Below are 9,444 nucleotides of genomic sequence, written 5' to 3'. Positions count from 1 at the left end.
TCATTGAGTTGGCTGCATCTTCACCTTTTTAACAAAGTCCTTTGAGACACAGAAGCTTTTGATATTAAGGAGTTCCCATTTGTCTATTTTTTCTTTTGCTGCTTGTGCTTTAGTTGTAAAGCTTAGGAAGTTACCTCCTATTCCTATATCTTGAAGATGTTTCCCTATATTTTCTTCTAGAAGTTTTATGGTATTGGCTCTTACATTTAGGTCTTTAATCCATTTTGAATTAATTTTTGTATAGGGTGTAGAACAGGGGTTTTCTTGCACTTTTTGGCTGTTGAGACCCATTCCCCCATGTCCATTTATTGAAAAGACTATTCTGTCCCAGTTCAGTGATTTTGGGGGCCTCATCAAAGATCAATTGCCCATAGATCTGTTGGTCTATGTCCACACTCTCAATTCTATTGTTTTGGTAGATACTTTAATCGGTGTGCCAGTTCCATACTATTTTGACCACTGTGGGTTTATAGTGAGCTTTAAAGTCAGGAAGTTATAGTCCTCCTACTTTGCTCTTCTTTTTCAGTATATCTTTAGCTATTTGGGATCGCTTTCCCTTCCAAATAAATTTGATGACAAGCTTTTCCAAGTCTGCAAAGTTGGTTGTTGGGATTTTGATTGGTATTGCATTGAATCTGTAGATCAGTTTGAGTAGAGTTGACATCCCTATCCATGAGCATGGGATGTCATTCAATCTATGTAGGTCATTTTTTTTTTTATTTCTTTGAGCAAATTTTTTGTAATTTTCTGTGTTCAAGTCCTTGACATTCTTGGTTACACTTATTTCTAGATAACTGATTCTTTTGGTTGCTATTTTGAATGGAATTTTTTCCTTAATTTTTCTCCTCAGGTAGGTTGTTACTTGTATGTAGAAATATTACCAATGTTTGTATGTTAATCGTATTATCTTGATACATTGCTGAATTTGTTTATTAGCTCAAGTAGCTTTATCATAAATTTCTTGGGGTTTTCTAAGTATAGGATCATGTTATCTGCAAATAATGAAAGTTTTACTTATTCTTTTCCTATTTGGATACCCTCTAATTTCTTTTTCCTGTCTAATTGCTCCTGCAAGGACTTCTAATACAATGTTGAATAATAGTGGTCACAATGGGCATCCTTGTCTCCTCCTCGATCTTAGGGGCAATGCTTTCAGTCTCTCAACATTAAGTTTTCCATATTTTCTCTTTATGATATTGTGGAAGTTTCCTTTGATTCTTACCTTTTGAAGTGTTTTATCAGAAATTGATGCTGAATTTTGCCAAATGCTTTTTCAACATCAATCAATCTGCTCATGTACTTTCCCCTTTTGATTTGTTAATATGCTGTATTACACTGATTGACTTTCTTGTGTTGAACTACCCTTGCATTCCTGGTATAAACTCCACTTGGTCATGATGTATAATTCTTTTACTGTGTCTTTGGGTTCTATTTGCTAGTGTTTAAAAATAATTTTTGCATCTATGTTCATTAGGGAGATTGGTCTCTAGTTTTCCTTTCTTTTAGTGTCTTTATCCAGTATTGGTTTTAGAGTGATGTTAGCTTCATAAAATGAGCCAGGTAGTGCTCCTTTTTTCTCAAATTTTTGAAAGAGTTTGAGCAGGATTGGTGTTAGTTTGTTTTGGAATATTTGATAAAATTGTGCTGTGAAGCCATCTAGTCCTAGGCTTTTCTTTGTGGGAAGATTTTTGATGACAGGATTGAATCTCTTTACTTGTAATTGGTTTGTTAAGACCTTTTCTTTCTTCTTGAGTCAGTATAGGTAGTTTGTGTGTTTCTAGGAATTTGTCCATTTTATTGAAGTTGTCTAGTTTGTTAGTGAATAGTCATTTATAGTATTCTCATGATTTTAAAAATTTCTTCAGGATCCATGGTAATGATGCCCTCTCTTTAAATTTTGTTAAATTTCATCCTCTCTCTCTCCTTTTATTTTTTTTTTCCCATTGGTCTAGCTAGGGGTCCATCAGTTTTATTGCTTTTCTCAAAGAACAAATTTTGGCTTTGTTGATTCTATTTTTTTGTTGTTGTTCTCTAATTTATTTATTTCTGCTTTAAGCTTTGCTATTTCTCTTCTTTTATTTGCTTTGGGATTACTGGTTGTCCTTTCTTTAAATTCTCCAGTTGAGTAATTAAGTACTCAATTTTTGCTTGTTCTTGCTTTTTAATATTGACATTTAGGGCAATAAAATTCCCCCTGAGCACTGCCTTTACTGCATCTCATAAGTTCTGATATGTTGTATTCTCATTATCATTTGTCTCCAGATAGTTACTAATTTCCCTTGCAATTTCTTCCTTGACCCTCTGATTATTTAAGAGTGTGTTGTTTAATCTCCCTATATTTGTGAAAGCTCTGGTTCTTTGGTGATTATTTATTTCCAGCTTCACTCCACTGTGGTCAGAGAGGGTACTTTGGATAATTTCAATCTTATTAAATTTTTAAAGACTCAGTATGTGTCCAAGCATATGATCTATTCTGTAAAACGTTCCATGTGCACTAGAGAAGAATGTATATCCTTGTTCTGGGATGTAATGATTTATATATGTCTATTAGGTCTAATTCATTCATTAGTTTGTTAGTTTCTCTATTTCCTTGTTGATCCTCTGTCTGGTTGTTCTATCTATTGTGTAGAGTGGTGTATTGAAGTCTCCTACTATTATTGCTGAAATGTCTGTAATGTCACTTTCAATCTAATTGTGTCCTTGAATCTAAGATGTAGCTCTTGTAAATGGCATATAGATGGATTGTGCTTTTTAATCCACTCTGCCAGTCTGAATTTTTTAATTGGTGAGCATAGTCCATTGGTATTCAAAGTAATACTGTAAAAATGGTTCTTGACTCTACCATTTTGTCCTTTAGTTTTTATTTGTCAGATCTATATATTTTTTTCCTTTAAATTATCATTACCCATATTCTTCAATTCTGTGCTTTCCTCCAGAGTTCCCTCTCCTGCCTTTATTTTCACTGATAGGACTCCCTTTAGTATACCCTGTAGGGCAGGTCTCTTGTTGACTAGTTCTCTCAGTCTTTCTTTGTCTTTGAAAATTTTAATCTCTCCCTCACTTTTTTTTAAACAGATATTTGTACAACTTTATTCACAATAGCCAAAAGGTAGAAGCAACCAAAGTGTCCATCAATATAAGATTGGATAAACAAAATATTGTTGAAACATGCCATGGATTATTCAACCATACAAAGGAATAGAGTTCTGATTCTTGCTGCAACATGGATGAATCTTGGAGATTTCATGTTGAGTGAAATAAGCCAGACACAAAAAGATAAACATTGTATGACTTTATGATCTTATTTATATGAAATACACATAAGCAGACTTCATAGACAGAAAGATTACAGGTTACCAGCAGCCATGGTGGTGGGAAGAGGGTAGTTGGTGTGGCAAAAGGGGAGTTACTGCTTAATAGAGTTTCTGCTTGAGATGAAAAAGTTAAGGTATGGATGCTAGTGATGGTAGCACAATACTGTGAATAGAATTAATGCTACAGAATTGTACACTTGAAAGTGGTAAAAATAAGAAATTTTGAGTTATACATTTAGTACTACAAATATATATATATATATATACACATAAAAGATTAAAGTGAAAAAACAGTTCTGTCTTCAACTTTCCACTTCCCTTCCCAAGAAGTAACTAGCATGAGATGGAGCAGGTGTAACTGAGAAATTAGGATTTAACAAATGACTGTGAATACTGCCTTATTATATAGATATTTCTTTCTAGTGTCGAGTATTTTAGAATAACCAAAAGGAAATACTTGAAGTTGTGGAACTGTAACCCAGTATACCTGATCTTTGATAATGATTGTATAACTATATTGAGGAAAAAATTTCAATTGTCCGTGTGGCTATGGATCTACTTCCAGATATTTTGTTCTGGTAACCAACACTGTCTTAGTTAACTCTATTGTAACACTAGTGGTCAATAAGAGGGAGGGGTAAGGGGTATGGGATGCTTGGAGTTTCTTTTTTATTTTTATTTCTTTTTCTGGAGTAATGCTAATGTTCCAAAAATGATCGGGTGATGAATGCACAACTGTGTGAACCAATGGTTGTGTACTTTGGATGGATTCTATAGAGTGTGAATATATCTCAATAAAATTACATTTATTAAAAAAAAAGGAGAGAAAGATAACCAATGTTACCAGTTTCTTGAACATCTTTGGAGAGAAATTGTAAGCATAACCAGGTCTCTGAATTTGTGTCTATTTCCCACATAAATGGCAGCACATTCTACCTATAGAAGTTAACTCTTCAGGAGGCTTCCTGAGTTGGCATACTATCTCTCCATCTTTATTGCAATTATTCAATCCGTTGTCAAAAAGTACAGGTCTATTACTGTGTAGAATGTCACTTAATTTTGCTTGTCTGGTGTTTCCTCATGATTAAATTAAACATGTGCACTTTCAGCAGTAATACCACAGAAAGGATATTTTGTCTTTCTTAGATGCTTCATATCAGGAAGCACCTCACCTCAGCCCGTGTTATTGCTGTTTAAGCAAATTTCGAGCACTTGGTTAAGGTGGAGTCTGTCAGGTTTCTCCGATACAAATTTCCTTTTGTAATTAATAAGAAATCCATGGTTAGATTCTTTGAGACAATATATATCTTGTTCTTCAAAAAACATTCATTTGAGAGTTTTACAACCACTGATGATTTTTGTCTGAACCAATACTTACTGTTATGATTAAAAATGTGCTAGTTTTATTTTCACTGTCCTCAAACTCTGCTGAACTCTAGCTCCAAGCTGGGTGAGGACTGCTGTGACGTGCCTCTTGGACCTGTTTCTGCCTTCTGAAGTCTTGCTTACCATTTCCAGATGGCTCAACTTGCAATCTCAGAGAAAGAGTGCATTCCCAGAGAGAGTGAGATAGATTTGGGTCTCAGGATGGTGATATCTGATGCACTGAACTTGTTTCTATGCCCCCTCATTCTGGCTCCAGAGAAATAAAACAGTTGCTAGTAAGGTTGGTGACATTTTATGCAGCTTCTGTGGCTTGAATTCTCTCTTCTCAGAGACGTTGTGCCTTGTCTCTTATTTTTCCTCAGCTCTCACCAGGTTCTCTTTTCCTTTGGTCATAGAATCGAGATCTTTGGTTTTGAAACCAAATTTGGACACTTGCCTCTGAAACCCCAATTTCTTTAGCAAGTCTTTCTCTGGAATCAATCCCAGGGTAAGGGTTTTTCTTGAAAGCCTTGATGAGAGCGCATAATTGGGAAGATGTATAGGTGGTCTGGCACCGCCTGGCTTCTCTAACTTGAGTCTCTGCAGGGGTATCTGGTCTGTGGGCTTGGCTTGATTCCAAGGCCTGCTCAGGTTCTGTCCTCTGGAATGAGTGTCTAGCTCTTTGATTCTGAAACCTGGATTCTGAAATCTGGATTCTAGACTCTTCGGTGTTAATTTCTAAAGCAAGTTTTTGTTTGGTAGCATAACCTGGGTAAGGTTTTTGGTTGAAAGTGTCTGAGGATTTTCAGCTAATCTGGTGTGAATTTGGTGCGACTGCACCTTTGACATGTAGAGATGGTCTAAAAACAGTGGATCTTTAACCCTGTACAACAACTACCCGTGCTCCAAATCAATCAAAATTATTCTAGAAACTAAAAAAAATGATCATTTGGAGAAGTTCCACACAGTGGAGCCCAGAGATAAGAACCAAGTATAATAAATGCCAGATGACAAATATTGCCATGGCAAGACAAAGAAGTGAGGGGAGAGTACAGGGCAGGCATGAGGTTGCAATTTTCAGTGGAGTTGCAATTTTCAGCTTAGGGGAGGCCTCGCTGAGAAAATGACTTTGAGTAAAGACTTGAAGGAGATTAGAGAGTGAGCAGAGGAGCATGGCAGGCAGAAGGACAGCAAATGCTAAAGTCCTCTCCCTCACTTTTGAAAGGTAACTTGGCTGGATAAAGAATTATTGGCTGAAAGCCTTTCTCATTCAGGATTTTAAATATATCGTACCACCACCTTCTTGCTTCCATGGTGCCTGTTGAGTAGTCTGAAGTCAGTCTTATGTGTTTTCCCTCGTATGTAGTAGATTGCTTTTCTTGTGCAGCTTTCAGGACTTTCTGTTCTCTTCAACACCTGACAGTTTGATTGATGTGTGTCTTGGAGTAGGCCTGTTCAGATTTATTCTATTTGGAGTTCATTGGGCCTCTTTGATTTGCATGTTTAGGTCTTTTATAAGGGCTGGGAAGTTTTACCCAGTTATATCTTCAGCTAAATTTCCCAACCCTTTATTCTTCTCTTCTCCTTCTATGACACCAGTGATTCTTATATTTGAGTGCATCTTGTTGTCTGTCATTTCCCTAAGATCCAGGTGCATTTTTTCCATCTTTCTTGCCGTTTGCTTTTTTGAGTACTCTAGTTCAACTGTTCTATTTTCTAGCTCACTCATTCTTCCTTCTGCTTCTTCAAATCTGTTATTTTGTGTCTCTAGTTATATTTCTAATTTGCTCTACTGTATCTTTCATTTCTGTGAGATTTGTCGTTTTTCTATTTAACCTTCCAAATTCTTCTCTATACCCTTCTAGTGTCTTCCTGATGTTGTTTAATTCTTTATAAATATCCTTGAATAGTTGTTCCATATTCTGTGTTCCCTCTGGAGTTTTGATTTGGTCTTTTGGCTGGGCCATTTGTGCTTGGATCTGCACATGATTTCTGATTTTCTTTTGTATTTGGGGCATTTGATTCTCTTGATATGGTTATTTTGTGAGTTGATTTCCTTCACTCTTCTAAAGTTTTGTATTTATTTGGTTTTTGCTGAAGGTTGCCTTTTGCACTTTTTTTTTCTTGGTTATTCTCTGCTAAATCAAGGTCAGGATCTCATGTACAGGATCCAATTCAACTTTAGGATCTACTAGAAGATAGGCTGGGATGCACAGGTACTTTGGTGGCAGACTGGCTGCCCACCACACAGGAGACCCAGGCTCAACTCCCAGCCCATGTACCAAAAAATAAAAAGAAAAGAAAAAAAGATACCAATAATAAAATAAGAATATAATAAAAATATGAAACAACAACAACAAGAACAACCACAAAACATACCTCAACAGTACTAGGCCCCAGAACCAAAAGGAGACACCCCAAGATATACTGGGAGTGAAGTCAGACTGGTTCCTATCAAAGGGAGAGAAAATTTAAGAGACATAAAAAGAATAATAAAAGTAAATGAAATAATAAAACATGATATGTGAAGTAGAAAATAGAAAATTAAGAATAAAAAAATAAAATATCTATAAAATAAAAATTAAAAATAATAAAAACAGTTATACTACTAATAAAAAAAGTATACAAAAATATATTTTAAAAAGATGGAAAAGAAAAAAGAATATTAGAAAAAAAATTAAAAGTTTTTTAAAACCTAAGCAGGTAGGGGCAGGCCACAGTGGCTCAGCAGGAAAAGTTGTCGTCTGCCACGCTGGAAACCTCGATTGTTTTTTTTGCCTGCCCAGGAGGAAAAAAAAAAAAAAAAAAAAAAGCCTGAGTTAGGAGTTAGACTTCCTGCACTTACCCCTTCTCCCCAGAAGGTGGCGTGCCTTCAGCTCTTCCTTCCTCAGTCCCACCCACCCTGGCCTGCAGCATCTTGAGGACCCTGTGCTTGGCAGGGGGTCGCCCCAGGTGGGGGTGTTCCGCTCTGTGGGCAGAACAGGGAACCCACAAGCACCGGGGTATCAGCTGACCAGCAGTGGACAGTCAGATCCCCCTGATCGTACCATCCCCTGTGCACCGCAGCCTTCCCTGGTGGGGATCTCAGTGGACCAAACCACTCCACTGTCCTCATCTGATCCCCCACCGCTCTCTTCCCCAAAACTGCCGAAAGACCCTGTTTGAGTACTTACATCCCAGGACTGTAGTCCAGGTCATTTTCTCCCCATCCCCTATTTGGTTTTATGGAGAAGGAGTGAACTCATGTCACTTCACTCTACTCCACCATTTTCTCAGAAGACTCTGGGCTCCCTGTGTTTGGATTGTTTAAATGACCAGACAGGCTGAGTTAGATCAGGAAATTTAGGTTTGATCAAGGACATTTAAAAAGCAAACTAGGGGGGAATGGTGAGAAAGGGGGAAAATTCAACTTCCCCAAGTGTAGAATTCTTGATATTCTCACAAGCAGTGGGGACAACCAAAGCAATAGTCTGAGTCCCAATCTTGGGATTTGTTCATATGAAACCCCCCACAAAGGATAGGCTATAAGCCTACTTAAAATTAGGCCTAAGGGTCACCCCCAAGAGAACCTCTTTTGTTGCTCAGATGTGGCCTCTCTCTCCAGTCAACACAACAAGCAAACTCACCACCCTCCCCCTGTCTACGTAGGACATGACTCCCAGGGGTGTGGACCTTCCTGGCAATGTGGGACAGAAATTCTAGAATGAGCTGGGACTCAGCATCCAGGGATTGAGAAAACCTTCTCAACTGAAAGGGGAAGAGTGAAATGAGACAAAATAAAGTGTCAATGCCTGAGAGATTCCAGAGTCAAGAGGTTATCCTGGAGGTTATTCTTATGCATTAAATAGATATCACCTTTTTAGTAAAGGTGTAACGGAGAGGCTGGAGGGAACTGCCTGAAAATGTAGAGCCGTGTTCCATAGCCATGTTTCTTGAAGATGATTGTATAATGATATAGCTTTCACAATGTGACTGTGTGATTGTGAAAACCTTGTTTCTGATGCTCCTTTTATCTACTTTATCAACAGATGAGTAAAACATATGGCATAAAAATAAATAGTAGGGGGAACAAATGTTAAAATAAATTTAGTAGATTGAAATGCTAGTGATCAATAAGAGGAAGGGGTAAGGGGTATGGTATGTATGATTTTTTTTTCTGTTTTCTTTTTATTTCTTTTTCTGAATTGATGCAAATGTTCTAAGAAATGATCATGATGATGAATATGCAACTATGTGATGATATTGTGAATTACTGATTATATATGTAAAATAGGAAAAAAAAGCAAACTAGGAGTCTGTTTACAAGCATATAAACTTACAATTTCTTAGCAATAAAATATTGTTTCTTAAATAATAATTGGTTGAGGGGAGTGCGAGGCGGCCAGGTCCGGCATCCTGCAGCTGCGGCCTGAGGCCCAGCGGATGCCCCCGGAGTGTCCCGAGGTTCTGCGCAAGTACTCGGTGATCCGCTCGTTGAAGCAGCCACCGCCAGTTGCAGCCCCGCCAGCGGCTGGGGCAAGAAGAGCCCCTTCCGAGGCTTGGGCACCATGCAACCCAAACTGGTGCCGACCACCGGGGGCCCGCACACCCAGACCCACCTCCCACACCCTGGAGGCCCCTCAGGGGGTGAGGGCCACCAGCTGAAGCAGGACTCCAAGAGGCCTGACAGCGCAAAGGTGTTCAGGCAGGATGTCCTCAGTGCCCAGGCACCTGTGGAATGAGGTGCCATGGGGAGAGGATGCAGACAAAAACCAAAGCATCTTGG

The 9,444-nt window shown here is 38.1% G+C and overlaps 1 pseudogene; it reads right to left on the bottom strand.

Moving 5' to 3' along the window:
• Positions 1 to 5,025: 5,025 nt before the first annotated feature.
• On the bottom strand, positions 5,026 to 9,228 carry LOC143657739 (double homeobox protein A-like; annotated as a pseudogene).
• Positions 9,229 to 9,444: the final 216 nt, after the last annotated feature.

The sequence above is a fragment of the Tamandua tetradactyla genome, chromosome 15 (genome assembly GCF_023851605.1).
Source record: "Tamandua tetradactyla isolate mTamTet1 chromosome 15, mTamTet1.pri, whole genome shotgun sequence".
In the NCBI taxonomy this organism is placed as follows: domain Eukaryota; kingdom Metazoa; phylum Chordata; class Mammalia; order Pilosa; family Myrmecophagidae; genus Tamandua; species Tamandua tetradactyla.
The sequence above is the reverse complement of the archived record's forward strand: the minus strand, read 5'-3'. Positions and strand labels throughout refer to the sequence as shown.